Below are 15,038 nucleotides of genomic sequence, written 5' to 3'. Positions count from 1 at the left end.
ATTACTACTTTACAGAAATTTAAATATCAATTGAAGCAGCAAAACTGCCAAAACAAAATGGGGTGTCGCCATGTTTGTAACACGTGCTGTTCCAGTTCTGCAGAAGCCTGCTTGTCATGTGCCTCTCAAACACTACATGCACAGGGGAATGTAGACCCACCACCTAGGCGGGCGGTAGGGGGTTGTGCCCCCCCCCCCCATTTACTTGAAAAGACTACAGAGTAACTGCAGCATTTGATGCAGTGTATCACAGTATTCTGCTGACTCGTTTGCAGCACTTGGTGGGCATTGGCGGCAGTGCTCTTGAGTGGTTTAGGTCCTATCTAGCTGACAGGACCTTTTGTGTCAGCCTTGGCTGCTCTGAGTCACGCACTGCTCCCCTGTCATGTGGTGTTCCACAGGGCTCAATTCTGGGGCCTTTGCTGTTCTCGCTGTATCTGCTCCCATTGGGTTCCATCTTAAGGAAACATGATATTCCCTTCCACTGCTATGCAGATGACTGCCAGATCTATGTCCCACTGAGCAAGAAAGACGCCTTCTCATTAAGGCCACTCCTATCCTGTCTGGAAGAAATCAAAACCTGGATGGCACAAAAATTCTTGAAATTCAACGAAAAGAAGACAGAGGTGATATTGTTTGGTCCCAGTGGCCCTTGTACATTCCTTCCTGTAGACTTGGGCCCCCTGTCTCCTTATCTGAAATCAACGGTCTCAAACTTGGGCCTTAAACTGGACAGTGATTTCAAACTCGATCGGCAAATTGGTGCCGTTGTTAAATCCAGCTTCTTTCACCTTAGACAGCTGGCCAAAATAAAACATCTCCTCTCACATGAACACTTTGAGACACTAATTCATGCCTTTGTCACATCCCGACTGGATTACTGCAATGCCTTGTACTTTGGAGTCAGCCAGTCCTCCATTAAGCGCCTTCAGCTGGTCCAGAATGCCGCTGCTCGCCTCTTGACTGGTACTCGTAAGAGGTAACATATAACTCCCACTCTGGCATCCCTTCACTGGCTCCCCATTCATTTTAGAGTTATTTTCAAGATCCTCCTGTTTGTTTTCAAATCTCTGAATAATCTCGCGCCACCTTACCTCTCTGAGCTCATCCGCCCCTACTCACCTGCCCGGCGCCTCAGGTCTGCGGACCAGTCTTTGTTAGAAGTACCAAGAACTAAACTGAGGCTCAGAGGGGATCGAGCCTTTTCTGTTGCTGGTCCCTCTCTCTGGAATGACCTCCCACTGAACATTCGGCAAGCCTCCTCGGTGCCCATCTTCAAAGTCCTCCTCAAAACTCACGTGTATTCTTTGGCATTCGACTCAGCATGATTTGTCCTTGATTTTACTGTTTGGTGCTTTCCACCTCCTTTATTACCGATTCGTCTTACTGTTTATTGTGTATGTTAAATCGCTCCATGTACAGCACTTTGTATGCAGCGATGGCTGTTCGAAAGTGCTCTATAAATACTGTTGACTTGACTTGACTTGACATTATAAACACTTTTGGACTGGAATGGTATTTCTATCCGTTCAGTTAGGAAAGATGATTTGAGATCCAAGTGTTTTGATTTACAAGTGTGGTCACAGAATAAATCTTGTTTGTGTGTGTGTGTGTGTGTGTGTGTGCGTGCGTGTGCGTGTGCGTGTGGATGTGCGTGTGCGTGTGCGTGTGCGCGTGCGTGCTCCTGTGTGCGTGTGTGTGCATGTGTGTGCGTGTTTCACATACCCGTACCTTTTGGGAGTGGAGATGCCCTGCTGCCCTGTGCGGCCACACATTTCAAATGATCAAAAGCTACAAATTTACATGCCATTGTGCAGGTGTGCATAATGTTGCCCGTTCATTTGCAGTTGCACAAAAATACAGAGATGATCATCATCCGCTCTTGGTGGTTGCCAAGCGACATTTAACAGCGGCCACAACAGCCTCAGAGGAGGTCGTTACGAGACCCAGAAACAGCTCATCTCCTCTCCCGCACAGATAAGAGGCGGCACATTTGTTCCTCTCACATTTTCATTCAGTGCCATTGCGTAACTTTCATCGCCCGACGTGCCATTAATTGTACTGAAAGAAACACGTCCATGTCTTTGTGGAGGTCTGAAGAAAAGACCTGGTGAAATGACCCATTGTTACGACAACCGATGCCATTTGGCATATACGATCAATGGCTCAATCATTCAAAACATATCTAGAAAGCACAATGACACAAAAGTCTCGTTATTCTCCCCAGTTCTATATTTTATGCTTGTGCGCGAATGTTGATGGTATGTTTCCGTGCTATGGTGTGAAAGGCATGATTTTGATTGACGTTGAGTGTAAGAATGGAATGTTCCTTCCTTCAACAGATATTTGATTAGTTTGCATTCAGGTCAGTTGTTGATTTAGTTTTTAAGTATCCAGTTTATATTAAAAACAAACAAAAAAACTTGTGGAAGTGTCATTTGCATCCATCCATCCACGTGACAGTGGCAAATAGACAAACAAACAAACAAAACAAATCACATGAAAATTTCATCTAGATATCGGGGATGGGTACAGAATGACACAACCACCCTGGAGCTCTTCCCCTGGAAGTAAAGTGTGGGAATTCATAACTTCATAACTCACACTCCGTACAGGAAGAGAGGGAGTGTGCTATTTCTTTGATGGATGCCAGTGCAGGAATAAGAGCAGCCGGATACTAATCCTGGTTCTATGCGAGGATGAGGAGGCGACTAGGGGACAGACGTGTGTGTGTGTGTGTGTGTGTGTGTGTGTGTGTGTGTGAGCGTGCGTGTGTTGGCATTACAAAGGGGAGAGATGACCAGGCATCCACACGCTGAGATGGTGAGGTGAACGGAGCCGAGTCCGAAGCGGAGGCTCAGACGAAGGGGTGATGTCACCTCCGAGAGGCAGCCAATGAGGGGGAGGGGGCGAGCGCGGCCAAAGGAGGGTGTGTTTTTCTATCACTGCAGCATCAGCACAGCACCGAGCTGCGCACAGTCACCACGCAGCCCGGACCACAGCAGACGAGGCGGCAACTCCTCTGTTCGGGGACCCGTGAGAGGAAAGAAGCATCTGTGCACAGGTAGGAGCAGCTCATGTGCATCTGGACCCTTTTGAGGTTTGGAGGGTTGGGGGGAAAAAAAAGATCATTATAAAAATGAAGGTGTGACGAGTTGCCTAATGAGGCTGCAGAGGTGGCATCATTCTGTGAAAGATGACTGGCGTATATTTCACATTTAATTGTGTCCTCTGTAACATCTTCATTACGAATGGAATGCCGGTACACTTGAGGTGTGTCATGTCAATACACTTGTCAAGTGTTCAAACGCACCTTTGCATCCGCTGAGATTGCGATGATGACGGAATGATCTCTATGTTCGGGACCCATGGCTGTACTTGCGTTTCTCCGCTTGATTTGTGGGATTTTTCTTTTCCCCCCTCCCCCATGCGGTTTGCATGCAACAGGGTCTCACCTGACTTTCTTCCAGCTCATGATGCTGCCATTTTCCGCTCGCACATATTTTGCACAAGTGAGCTTCTAGAAAGACACCGTTGCATTTTCCCCAACCTCCTTCCACAAAATCTGTGGCGAAACAAGGGCAAGATCTCGAGCAAATGATTTGCTTTGCCACACCTGCCTGCCGATTTAAATTGAAATGCCCCTTTTCTTTCCTCTTTCCCCTCCTCCAGCTCATAAAATGCCTGGTTTGTAGATGTACAAGTCGTAATTGTAACATGCTGCAAGGGTTTTCATTCAGATGAAGCTTTATGGTTTATGACACTCTGCTGGGAACAACGCATCCGAAAGCTCTGGAGACAAGAAAGTGACTTAGGATTCAAATCAGAGATGCAGGCAGAAGGAAAGACAGAGGTGTGACAGGACATGATAATTAGGGTGGGGCAGCTCGCGCTGACATCTGCCTGGAGGTGTGTATGCACGTGCGCGCGCATGAAAATCGGACACTAACATGGCTGGCGTCATGCCCTCTCGCTCTCCACCACAAAGACATGCCTGCTGTCACCTTCTGCTTGCCATTGCTCGAGTAGGAAGAATTTCGGCCCGTTTTACAGACGCGTTACAAGCTTGTCTCATAAAAAAATCTGTAATTATCAAACTAAACATCAAACTACTGTCAGAGAATGATACGTGTATTTGAAACAACCACAAAGCAGTAAAGTCTGCTTAGCATAATGATAAAACAATGCACAACACAGCAGATGGGCTAATGAACAGCATCCATTGGTGTCACGGTGTCACACTGCACAGCTGACCGACAAAAAGTCTAACAATTTGACCAGGGCTATGTTCTTTATCCTCAGAGGAAAAACATCAGTATTCCTGCCGCTTACTGAGGGACACGTCTCCTCCACCTCTCTTTTCTTTCCATGCAGTATGTCTGCATTGTCAAAGCACACATCCCACAAGGAGCCGTACGTTCGCAGTGTTTTTAAAAACGTTTTATTCTTTCTATTCTCTCTGATGATGTCATTAGTATTTGTTTTTATTCAAGAGTCCTACTTTTCTTACTCGTAAGGCTAATTAAAAAGAATGGTAGTGCCAATAGTGCAATGGTGCTTCGAGATTACTGTCAAACTAAAGCTAAATCAAAGAGAATTACAGCTAGTTTTGGTGGATGACAAAAAGCAGATTTTCTTGCCTGGATGTTGATGGTGTGCAAATGTCAGGCAGAGGCTGGCGTCCATCCAAAGACTTTTTTGCTCTTCCGGTAAGTGCGGAGGAGGAAGAAGCGCTTAGTTTTCACCTGTTTCAGCCTCGGGACACTTTCTCCTCCACTTGAACTGCATGGGTGGATTTGAGCTGCAGAAACAATAGCACTAGCAGTGACCACAAAATGGTTAATTACCGTAGCTGACGCTTTTTATTTTATTTTATTTACGTTGCTTATTTTTAATCCAAAAAGTGTCTCATCAAAAACTGCAGACTGGGTGACATCTTGCTTAGTCCCTGAGGCCTCCTGCTGAATGTGTGGCGGTCCTTCCTGGCCAAATGGTACTTGAGAAGGCCGTGTGTTGTAAACGCCAGCACGCCATGCATGAGGCAGTGGTCAGGAGCGTCACATTTTAACACGATGCTTAGTGTCAGTGTCATTATAATGAAGGTCGAGTTTTGCCTTTGATGTAAAGTAATCAGACGGAGTGAAAACAAAGTCAGTTCTTCTTTTTTTATAGCATTGCCTGAGACAATTCTGTGCAATATGAGACTTTGCAACTAATTTGATGGAGAGCTTCCGATATGAAAGGTTGTTGGCAAGCAACGTATTCCACTATTACCCTCTGAAGGAATTTGCTCAAATGAATTAATGAACCGTTGCCTCCAAATCCAATGTTAAATGTGTTCTACTCATGTTGGTGTTTCAATACCCCCAAACCATGGATTTGAATCTTCTATGTAGTCCCGAGCGACACTGAAACGATGTAACAAGCAGGGTAAACAATCATCTGCTGGGCATAACAATCCGAGGCGAAGAAGTTGTCTTTGGCAGCAACGTATTCCACTCATCATTTTAGTGTTGTGGTCTCAAGCTCATTTTGCCTAAAGCAGCCCCATCCTCAATTGTGTGCTACGCACAACATTCACTTCCCGCATACTCTTCACTTGTGTTTCACGTTCGAGGTAAATACAACAGACTTTCACTAAAACGTTAGAGACCCATTGGCCTTGAGCTTTTAATAATTCAGCTTTTGACGCCTATTATAGGTTTGCATCGTTTGCATTGCACAGAATGCCAATTTTCTGGTACTTCCTCCCTGAGCAACTGGCTGACCGGTGTTCAGAGGCAACCACGTGTGGTGGCTTGAGAGCAGAGAATGGTGAACACAGGACATGTCAAAAATGACAATTTGAGCCTCCTCCCTGAAAGATGCACAATTGGCACGCCCTCGCCTTGTCTTGGTGTTGCCGCACTCACGAACCAGTGCACCTTTAGCGGGCCGTCGGCTCACGCTGCTGTGAAAACGGCCGCTGTTTGCTGCAGAAGGGTTCCATCATCCACCTTCTGAGAGTCAAGTGGTGGTGGGGGGAGGTTGACGTCCTGTCGGAGGCTTTACAAGAGAATACATTGTGGTGATTTAGGGAGAGCGAGGTCAGGTGGACTGACAAGCTGTTGCCTGATAAAGATTATAGGTGAGCTTTGAGGAGGAGGAGGAACGGAGGCCTGCAAATGAGGAGAATTGAATTGGCAGTGAGGGGAGGAAAGCAGACTGTGAAATGGAAAAGATTGATTGGAAAGTGAGGGCGAGCATGACAGCGAGCTCAGAGTTGGCCATAAGTCGCAGCCATCTTGTTGCACCATCCCCCCGGCCACAACCACAAGCCAGTACACGGACACAAATTTGCCATGCAATGGTGTCTTGCGAAAAGATTAACCCAATTTACAAGTCTTTGCTTTGAATTTGGAGCAAAAAAATGCGGGTACAAAAGCTTTACTTTACTGTCAAACGAAACATCGAATATGACTTGTATTTGAAAAAAAATCACATCGCTTTGCCTTGACGTCCATTTAGCTTAATGCTAACCAAAGGCAATCGATAGGCTAACATAGTAGCATCGTTGTCTGTGTTTGAACCCTTTTAGCAGCCGACATTTAAACACAAACTGCAGAATGAAACACCTTACCTGTCTGGAGGAAATACAACTGATTGCACGATGAAAAAGTATGAGAAAAATTCATAATTATGCGAATGAACTCAAAATATTACCCAATGCAAAAGTTGTACAAAAGAATGAGTCCTACTGTTACATGAAAATTGCAACTATATAAAAAAAAAGAAATGTCGTTTGAAGGATAAGAATGTGTAGCAAATCTAAATTAAAATGAAAAAATGAGAATCAAACATGGGTGCGATTTTGATTTTCAGATGCCAAAGGCTTGGACATAAACCCCATGTATGACCTTTTTGCTGGCCTGTTTTATTTTTGTCTCTGTGACAGAAGTGTCTTTGTGTGCGTGTCAGAAAATCCCCGGCAGTGTATCTTCATCTGCATCACTATGAATGCCGCCATCACTGAGGAGAATGGTCCACTAAATTGAGCTTCTGTTTGCTGCATTTCCTGACAGACTTTGTGAAAAAGGCAGTTGATTCCAAACAGCCTTGTGTGAGGAGCCTCCACTTTTGCATGTACCAACAGCAGCAAATGTTTAGTTTCAAGTAACGATTGGCAACATGGGTTTGGCACAACATCAAAAACTCCATGTACGACTTTACGGGGTTGTCATCCGCGTTATACTGCAGCACAATGTCCGTTGAACTGAAGAAAAAATGTCCCAAAAATCGTTTTATTCTTGAGATTATCTTCAACTATGTAATGACCTTACATTTTTAATCAAGTGAAATATGAATGACTGCTATTTCTTTGAAAAAAATACACATTACTATGACTTTTTCTTCTCAATTAAACAGAGAACCGACAAAGCTTAAGCAATGTCTGATGTAGTTGATGTGCGTTTTCGGTAGTGATTCATGAAGTTAGATGTCAGAGTGGTTGTGTCTCTTTCAGTTACAAAGCACGCCATTGTTTTTATCCTGATTTTTATCAACAACACACAGAGCTCGAAACGGGCATGGGGGGGATAAAACAAGTTTCACGTGCAGACTGGTGGGTAAAAAAACACATTTATTAAAAACAGAAAAAAGGAAATTAAATTTCAAGACATAAGAATACGTTTTTTAAATTTTACGACGTACTATCACGACAGTCACTCGATGACGACTAAGCGAACTAAATTTCGTGCAGCCCCGATTGGGCAAGCAATGTAATGTGATCATTTGCCGCCAGTGATGGCCAAGCGGGCGTGTCATAACTAATTGACATGTTGAGCTGGGTGTGTCTTACCCTCCATGGCAGAGGCCCCGTCGAACCACTGAGACCTATTCACCAAACCCCTAGGGTTCGATTGAACCCAGGTTAAGAACCACTGCTATAGAGGTTTTCAATTGTCAATGTGTGTTGTGTTTTAGCAGTCATTAATAAATTAATCTTACATTCTGTTTGTATTCAGTGATTTTTTTACAGTTAATATAAAACATTACCGTAAGTTTAATTACTCATCAAGATTCTGACAGGTGTTTATGAGACTCATAAGTCTGACTTACTTTTTGTTCAATTAGTGTTATCTTCACTTAGATTTTGTAAAGAACGGTGAAGGGAACCCCACTACGAACTTTGATTACATTGCTCAAGCTATTCATTATTGCGGTGCGGTAATGTTGGTTTTCTGATGTATTGATTTGTTCCTCCATTTTTAATGAGCCTGGCAGAGGGAACAGGGGGAGGTTGGCACAGTTGTTCGGCTTTTAAGCGCCATCGCAATGTTCTCTTAGAATGTTCCCATGCTGCCGTTTTCAAAATAATCACCTTGACAGTCGGGCTATAGTAAGCACAAACATACAGGAAATGTTTCTCCAGTTCTAAGAGAATAAGAGCCACTCTCGTATTACAGTAATAAGCAACTGTACCAAAACAAACATTTCAGACATAACGCACATACAGAGACTTGTTACACAGTGTAACGATTCAGTGACATTGACATAAAAAAAAAAGTGAATTAAAAAAAATTCTGAATTTCTATGTCAGGGCAGAAGATTATTCAAAAACCTGCAGTTACAGAACAAATGCATACAAATGAATACTATGCAATACTGCAGGGATAAAGTCACAATATTGGAATTTGAAAACTCACAACCTAACACCCCCAATGAAAAACAACATTGTGATGTAAAGTACATTGAAAAGTCAAAATGGAAAACATCATTTTCTAATCCTTTACTGATGGAAAATAAATAATGTAATAAATCGATTAAAATGACTAAATGTGCCCTGCGATTGGCTGGCAACCGATTCAGGGTGTCCCCCGCCTACTGCCCGAAGACGGCTGGGATAGGCTCCAGCACCCCCCGCGACCCTAGTGAGGATCAAGCGGTACGGAAGATGAATGAATGAATGACTAAATCAGAACAAAAGAAAAAACATCCTTTCACTTGATACTTTCAAAAAAGAAATTCTCATACAGCATTAAAAGTTAATTTTGAGCAAGATTATTCCCATAACTTCCTCACAACTGTTTTTCCTTTTTTTTTTGTTCCTCCCAGTGTGGCAAAATTTGACTTGGTCAAGAGACACCTCCGACCATTACAGGTAAAGTACTTTTATTAATCTTATATATTTGTGTAAAACTACGGCCGCAGTTCATTGCCATGCTTGTTTATTTGTCATGTTTACATGACTTAAGTGTTTGGCTCTGTTCTGTTCCAGCATGTCATTTCTGTAAGTGAGGCGCGACACACATTAGCTGGCTTGGCATCCTCATGTGCGCATTCTACGATGCGCTGCGTTAGACCTCATACGTTCATTAGGCTCGGATTACAGAAAGTGGGAGGAGATCAGGCTTTTAGCGGGTTGTAATCCGCATACACGGCCCAAATTTAATCTCACCTCCCGTGCCATCCCATTACACACTACACCCACTGCATGCGGGATGCTCCCACATTAGACAAAGATGTTGGAGCAGCAGGAGTCGGCTCCGGAGAAAGAAATGTCAAGATGCAAGGAAATGGCAGGGGGAATGAAGCGCCTCAGGAGAAGTTTTCAAGTAGAAGGGTTGAATGTGTTGATTTGATGTCATGGATACGCTGAGCGAAATCCAACACAAAAGTGGCATTGAAAAGGATAATGCTGAGTTTTATTGATGCTCCATGACTGGTATTAACGATAGCGACTGGCCTAGAAATTGAGCTTGATTCACCAATCACGAGACTCAGCAGATGTGATTTTTTTTTCAATGGGCAGGGTCAATATTATATTAAATTGTAATGACAAAAGGGACAGTAATTTTTTTACCTGAATAAACTCTTGTTCAAAATACATGCGTAGTAGTTCCTTTTCGGTATTTGAGCATTTGAGAGCTGATTGGGCTCAATTTTGCGTTTTGGTGTTCGGCGGCATGTGAACTTCCTGTCAATGCTGTCTGCTAGAATTACCCAAGGTTGGCGTGAATGACTTATGAAGAGTTGTCCCATTCCGCAGGACAACATTTTAGAGTACGCTTGAAAAGGGTGGACATCTCATCGTACCTCAGCAACTTTCAAGGTAAGTTTGCTAACATTGATTGCGAGTTTACACCCTGCTCATCATGCAAATGCTACATTGACTTGATGAGCTTTCTGGTCATTGACGAGACATACATGCTATGCTTCTTTGTTGTCTCTAGCTTGATCTTCATGTGCTGCAGTACTATTGCAGTGACTCATATAATAATGATAATAATTATATAAATGTGTATATGCATTTACACTAATATTCAAAATATATATATATTTCTGTGACATATCTATATAAGTGGAATTTATATACAGTGTATGTATATTTATATAAGTGTGCAAGTGTTTACATACATTTCATTTCATTGGGAAAAATGAAACAGCACGGTCTCATTATTATTATGATTATTATTATTGTTATTTAAAAAAACATTTATATATTTATTAGAGCTGTCAGTTTAGCGCGTTTTTATTGGCATTAATTTAAATGAATTTTAACGGGATTAAAGTTTTTTTCGCGAGATTAACGCGGCACACGTCACAAGCGGATGTTACGTGGCTCTATAAATACACTAGAAACAAAACAACAAGCGCGCTGCAGAAGTCCACGCCCATGTCTGTTTTGCCGGCCACGGCAGCACGAGACACCGAAAAGGGATACTTAGAATGGAAAGTTTACTTTTAAAAAGTTCCCATATTGCTCCACTGACAAGACCAAAGTTATCTGTTCTTCTCTCTCTCTCTCTGTATCATACAGGCATACGATGTATGCCACTGACGCGATTGTTACTTGTTTGGAACTATTTTGTGTGGAAGGTTACAGTGGTGTGTGTCCATATATATAGAGCGTGTGGAGCTTCTCTGTGTTCGTCTGTCGTCTGACAGCGACATTGCGCTACGGTGGTAGCGACCTAGCGAAAGTAAAACGTCTCTAGTGTTGTCATCGAACCAAGTGTAGTCATTCGAAATAAGGTCTACACAAAACCGTAGAGAGACTTCGTAGAAAGACCAACACAATCAACATAGCCTGACTGTGTTAGGGGGAGTGAACCCCCCCACCCCCTTTCAGAATGGTTTGCCCCTGCAGCACGGGGGAAGTGCGTGTGCTTAATGAACACAGCGGCACATAATGAACACTGGTGTCCGGTGTCTCGTTATTCTTCAACAAACATACAGAAACAGACTGCTGTGTTGAAAGCAAACTTGAGAAAAACGAAGTATGCAACCATGGTTTAAATCCACTATTGGCTGACTACTAGTGTACCGGTACCTTAGATGTGCACTTTATAATGTTATATTGCTCTGTTTTACAGCACTTTGTATGCAGCGATGGCTGTTTGAAAGTGCTCTATAAATACTGTTGACTTGACTTGTTTTGATTTCATAAAAAAGCTGTTAGAGCAGCTGTTGTGTGACAAAATATTTTTTTCACCGTTATTGATGGACAGTAATATTGTGTGAGAGATTATGTGTGAATAACTGCGTCAAGTGAAAAATTGTTCACGTAAAGTTGAAAATCGAAATTGTTATTTCAGTAAATATTTACATTTGGCACATAGAAAACTGATTCATGATTCCATGTTGATGAGAGCATTAAAATGGGGACAAAATAGGACAAAAAATGTAAAAGGAAATTCATAAACGATAAAAATGTGTGAGTAATCACGATTAATTTTTTAGTTCATTTGAGTTAATTATGACAGTTGCATTTCTAATTAGATTAAATATTTTAATCGTTTGACAGCTCTAATATTTATTTTTTACCAGACAATTTTCGACACACCTTTGTCCAGGCATCCCTAATGTTGTGGTCCAAAATGCAAAATGTCTTACGGGCCCTAAACGTCAACATTTAAATTACATCTCCGTGTATTTTTAATGACCAGTCAGTCGATTTATTTATTTACTTTTGGGTTGGACTCACAGGATGTGTGAAGATGTTGTGATGACAACTTCAAATGATTGTCAGCCATTCAAAAAGCCAACATCACCAATTAGACATTAAGACTTGTTCAAGCATATATTTTCGCTTCCTACTTGTATCATTTACCTATGTATTGTCCAGCAATTTTGCCAAGCTGAGACTCTTGAACAAGTTATCCACCCATCCATTATCTGAGCCGCTTAATCTGCATCCATCAATTATCCGATCTTCAGGCAGTAGACGCTGTACATCCGCCAACCCACGCAAGCAGAGGGAGAACATGCAAAGTTGACACAAGGGCACCAGAGTCCAAAATTGAACCCTCGACTTCTGTGCCGCGAGGCGGATGCACGAACCAGTCGACTACCGTGCTGCCTCAAGAACAAGATAATACTTACCGGTATAAATAATTCTTCGCCTTTAAATCAATTAACATGTAACCCTAATTTGTAAAGATATGTAGAGCAATTTTACTGTGTACTTTTTGGATGGATGATCTTATGTTGGCGACACGGTGATTGACTGGTTAGTAAGTCCACCTCACAGTGCTGAGGTGCAGAGTTCGATTCCGGCTCCGGCCTGCCTGTGTGGAATTTGCATGTTTGTCCCGTGCCTGCATGGATTTCCTCCGGGTACTCCGGTTTCCTCCCATGTTCCAAAAACATGCATGAGAGGTTAATGGAACACCCGAAATTGTACCGATGTGCGAGTGTAAGCGTGGATGGTTGTTCGTCTTTAAAACCCGCCTCGAAACTCACTTGTATTCTTTGGCATGTGAGTGACTCAGATTTGTTCTTGGTTCTTTGTTACTTTACTGTTGTGTATGTTAGTTGCTCCATGTACAGCACTTTATATGCAGCAATGGCTGTTTGAAAGTGCTCTATAAATACAGTTGAGTTGAGTTGAGTTAAGTCTCTGTGTGCCCTGTGATTGGCTGGCAACAGGTTCAGGGTGTACCTCGCCTACTCCCCCAAGACAGCTGGGATAAGCTCCAGCACGCCCGCGACCTTTGTGAGGGTAAGCAGATCAGATCATGGATGGATGGATGAATGATGTTATGTACTGTATATTTATTTTAAAAAATGTCTGGGTGATAGCGCTTAAAGTCAGGATTTTGGAGTGGCCAGCGGTGCTGTGTGCCACTAGAAAACAAAACTGTCCCTGTACTGAGTAGTAGTAGAATCACATCTGCACATTCCCAAGCAAAACAACAGCAGTCTGTGCTGGAAAACAAGAAAGGAGTTCTTCTTCTTCTTCTCCTCTTCTTCTGCTTTGTCAGCCACTTGAAAAACACTCTTGTCATTACTGCATGTGACAAAAACACATCTTGAATCTTGCAGAAACAAAGTAGAGTGGTGCAGTGAGAAGTTCAATTTGTTCCCTGACGATGTCCGTGTATCAAATCATTTTTTCTATTCAAATGAATGGAAATGTCATTCATCTGTTCTTGCAACCGCTCCCCCCTCCCAAAACCCCCCACACAAATGCTCATAATTCGTTTTTAATCAAAAAAATCACACTTTATTATTGCACTTTATGTGTGTCAGTCCTGTATTCTTTTTTAAAATATTAGAATATCAAGAACTCTAGGTTGTTGGGTTTAGTTTTTTTAGTTCGCGTTATAATTGTGTTATAATTATGCAACACTGATGCTATTCGTTAGCTTATCTTTGGCTTTTGGCCTATCTTATCTTAAGCAGAGCTATGTAGTGCTTGTTTATGCTGTACACAAAGTGTCGTTTTCTTTGTTTTGTGTCAACTGTGAGTAACAGCAAACAACTCAAAGACCATTTGACGAGTAGTTAGGTCTTTGCTAAAAGGGTTCGCATGATCGGTACATTTATAACCTACAGCACGATGCATCCCTCTCTTGGTTCCCTCTACACCATGCCCAGCTCTTGTTTGTGTGTTCAAGTCTGTGTGTTGTTTTTGAGCCTTGGCTGTTTGGCACAACACAGAGGCTCATGCTGAGCTCGAGGTGCATCGACTCAATCTATTATTAGTATTGTCAAGCTTGAAAATGAATCCAGACACACTCGTGCCCCTCTGTAAGGTGATGCCTGCTAATCATTTGATCTGTGCCGGCAAGAGGACTGATTGATGCTCCAAGCGCAGATAAGCAGAACAGGGTGGGGCGGGGTGAGGTTCCTTGTTAGTACGAGCAAAAGATGAAAGCTGGCATCCCCAAGAGGAAACGGCAGATCAACAAGAGGGTGAAAGAGATTTATTCAGATGCACGAGTCATGTTGACTGGGGGAGAAGTCGGGAGGCTCTGGTGGGGCAAGACAAAGAGGAGCTCATTGAAATGATCTCTGAGGCCTTGACACTTGTTTGGGGTGTGGCCTACACCATTCATTGTCAGGAGAGCATTTTGACAGCTAGGGGAAGCAAAAGCTGCGAGTCAGCTTGAAACCAAAAAGGGCTACTTTGAGACTTGAGACGTTCCCTTTTGTCCGGTTATACTTTCACATCAGGTGCAAAGTTTTGAAAGGGCCATCGCTGAGTCGGTTTGGATTTACCATTCAAGAGTTCTAAGAGCAGTCGCGCATGCCTGTCCCATAACAATGTCTTTGACTCATGATGCTGAATGCTTTGAATCACGAGCCGTTCTTTTCCTTCTCCATACTTTTCTTTTGTCGTCATTCTGATACAAGTTGTCCTTGGTTTGTTCATGCCGTATTTTTATGAGGGCTGTAATTGCAAAGCTGCCCCGAGATGACTCCTGTCCTGAAATACATCCTTGCCTGGAAATGATTTGCACTTCCCCATCAAAAGTGCCGGTGGGTGCAGACAGTCTTGTCTTTGATTTATGCGTCTGTCCACTGGGGGACAACAAGGCCACAAAAAACTGCAAGTGACAGCTGTGTAACTATCGCTTGTCATTCACGGTGTTCTTTGTGCTTTGTGGGGCGCCTCCGCCTGCTTGTGGGCCCCATCGACTTCCTTAAGTGTCACAATAGCGATTTTTAATAACAGACAACATTACAGAGGTATCGGGTGACATGTATCCCAGTGTTTTGTTTGGCTGCTGTCTTGGTGTCCTCGATACTGTCGCCAGCAGTGTTGGAGGTAA

The 15,038-nt window shown here is 42.9% G+C and overlaps 1 protein-coding gene across 5 annotated transcripts in view; it reads left to right on the top strand.

The window, feature by feature from the left end:
• Positions 1–2,795: 2,795 nt before the first annotated feature.
• Positions 2,796–15,038, top strand: part of l1cama (L1 cell adhesion molecule, paralog a) — a 54,743-nt gene continuing 42,500 nt past the window's right edge. For 2 of the 5 annotated variants that reach the window (XM_052058424.1, XM_052058420.1), the window contains exons 1-3: positions 2,796–3,064; positions 9,094–9,139; positions 10,028–10,090. The gene's annotated coding sequence lies outside the window, so the exon portion shown is untranslated. Of the gene's footprint in view, positions 3,065–9,093; positions 9,140–10,027; positions 10,091–12,909; positions 12,983–15,038 lie in introns of all 5 variants that reach the window. The other 3 variants (XM_052058421.1, XM_052058423.1, XM_052058422.1) reach the window with 3 other exon arrangements.

This window comes from Hippocampus zosterae, chromosome 2 (assembly GCF_025434085.1).
Source record: "Hippocampus zosterae strain Florida chromosome 2, ASM2543408v3, whole genome shotgun sequence".
Lineage (NCBI taxonomy): Eukaryota > Metazoa > Chordata > Actinopteri > Syngnathiformes > Syngnathidae > Hippocampus > Hippocampus zosterae.
This window is presented reverse-complemented; position numbering and strand designations above follow the sequence as displayed.